Raw genomic sequence first — 2,582 nt, forward strand, 5'->3', positions numbered from 1 at the left:
AAAGGAAAGATATTTGTAGCTTTGGTGGATACAGGGGCTACTCTTAGCTTCTTAAGCAGGAAAACAACAAATTCTTTTGGGAAGAAAGCAAAGATGGAGAGGGAATGGAGTGCTTTCAAAGCAGTCAACTCTACCATGAAAGCTGTTACTGGTGTGATGGAGAACACTCAGGTGAGAGTGGGATCATGGTTTGGAAAGTTGGACTTGAAGATCATGGACATGGATGATCATTCTATGGTGCTAGGGCAAGATTTTATGAAGCTTGCACAAGCCATACCAATGGTGGACCGAGACATTTTCTTGATCATAGCTGAGGGAAGAACTATGATGTTTCCGATGAATAGAAGGAGTTGCTTGGGGTATAGACCGAGGATGAATTCTATGACCTTGTATCCCAAAGATCCGAATGTGAAGCATGAGGATGTGAAGAAAAGAGGACTTGGGAGTATGACTCAAACAATGAAGGAAGGGAAGTTGATTGACTTCGTTGCAAGAGAAGGAATGGAGTAAGTAAGAGATCAATCTCACGAACCTTGAAGCACTTGATAGAGACATCTTCTACTGATGATGTTCAAAATGGAGTTGTAAAAGAAGGGAGTCAGAGTACTACTTCAGAAGCAGTGGTTGGAGAAGATTATGGAGGTAGAGATCTAGCTGGTATAGTGGATTTTTGCAGGTATGTTATGGGTATATATCACTTTAAGTTGACGAAAGCCAAGATTGGGGAGCTTGGGTGTACATGTGAGGAGATTGAGGTTGTGCACTGATACTTGAGGACACAACATCAATCTGTTACATGGGTGGATGAGAGTCAGGGAGGAAACTTCTTGGCCCTCCTTTCTCTATAGAAAACCTTGGAGATGGGTTGGTGCAGGGACCTTGATTGGAAGGGGTTGCACCACCTTAGCCAGGGGCCTTGGGAGGATACTTCTTTATGACATATTGCAGACTTGGATGCAGATCACCAGATGTTGGGATGGATTCTACTTGAGTTGGACATCATGGACAACTAGAGTCATGGACATCAAGTTGGAGACATGAAGCATGACAGTTTATGCAAGGACATTATATAGGAGCATGTGTAGAGATGTCATTCATGGATATCCTATGGGGAATGCTGAAGCAAAGGATGTTGTGTAGATGTTGTTGTGACATGTAGATGCATGAGCTAGTGGAGATGTTGTACACTCTGGTGCAACAAGGCCATAGGCTGGACATGTTCCAAATGGGATGGAGATGCCATGGACTTGAGCATGGAGGATTGGAAAGATTCTTGATGATTCTGAGATGTAGTAGAAGTCAGGGAAATACTGATGGTGGCATAAGGATGTGCATTCTTGTGGTTTGGACGTATGGTTGGATTAGCTACCCAACTAGTTCGAGTCATGAGGGGTACCAGTGTGCAGACGAATGTTAGTATCAGGTGGAGTAACTTGACAGGCCGATTACAGGATGAGGACGAGACATGATGGAGATGGTGGTTCTACATATGTTGCAGGGATGTTTACAGTATGTGGGTGAGTTGATATCATGGATAAGATTGTTCGGATATAAAAATCTTGATAACAGGATGGTTACCGGGATGGCATATTGTTGAGGACGACAATGACTTCAAGTGGAGGAGGATGCAATGACCTGTGGTCTGGATTACTACCATCGTATGAAGTATGATGAGATGAGGCCAAGGCGTGTAAAGGAACACATGAAAAATATGTGTGGAAGGCTTGGTGAGGTGAACTTATAGCGTGGGGACGAGTTGGTGACACCCACCGGCTGACCTCATGTGATAGACAATTCGGGTAAATGTTGGATGGCTGACCAAATGAATTAGCATGAAGTGAGGGTGTCGGTTCATGTAGTGGACGAGTCAGCTAGGTAGCTCGACTCGCCCAACCACCCATATAAACATAGCGTATATTGGAGTGTTGAAGGCATCATTCAAACATACATCATTCAATCATCAAAGGAAGTGCGAAGGTGTTATGAGGCCACAACAAAGCATAGGTCTATGCGCCGTCTCTTGGGCAGCACTACACGGTGAACAACACAAGTTTTTGTGATGGGTGAAGGAATGGGTCTTGGGTCGCACGAAGGCACCCGCCCACCATTCAGAACGAAACGCAGGTGAAGCCTTGGGTGAAGGCGCCCATCGTGCAGAGGTAAAAACCGGTTCGGTTGGAAGTTCGTTTGAAGTCTCGAGTGGCAAGGTGCGTGAGAGCGCCCGCCCACTTGTTGGTGACTCAGGTGGAGAGTGCGGTGAGGTGCTCACCCAATGATCGTAAGTGCGGGTGGAGGGTGCATGAAGGCACCCACCTACCGGGTGAACGAAGGCACGAAGTTCGGTTGAGGAGTTTTGGTTGGCGGTCTATGTGAGGGTGCGCCCACCCAACTCGGGCAAGAAAACTCATGCGTTTGAACAATGAACTTGGTTGGCTACGTGGAGGTGTTGCTGGTTGTAAATTTGGCTAAGTATGAAACTTAGGGTTTCTCAAGTATACTTGTCAAATTGTAAAATTTATATAGGTGTAGTCCATGAACATAAGTATTGGTGAAAAGAAAGTGTTCGGTGGTGCTGCACCTCG

Source organism: Pinus tabuliformis, chromosome 9 (assembly GCF_031772625.1).
Source record: "Pinus tabuliformis cultivar Carrire ecotype Pingquan chromosome 9, CPIR1, whole genome shotgun sequence".
NCBI lineage: Eukaryota > Viridiplantae > Streptophyta > Pinopsida > Pinales > Pinaceae > Pinus > Pinus tabuliformis.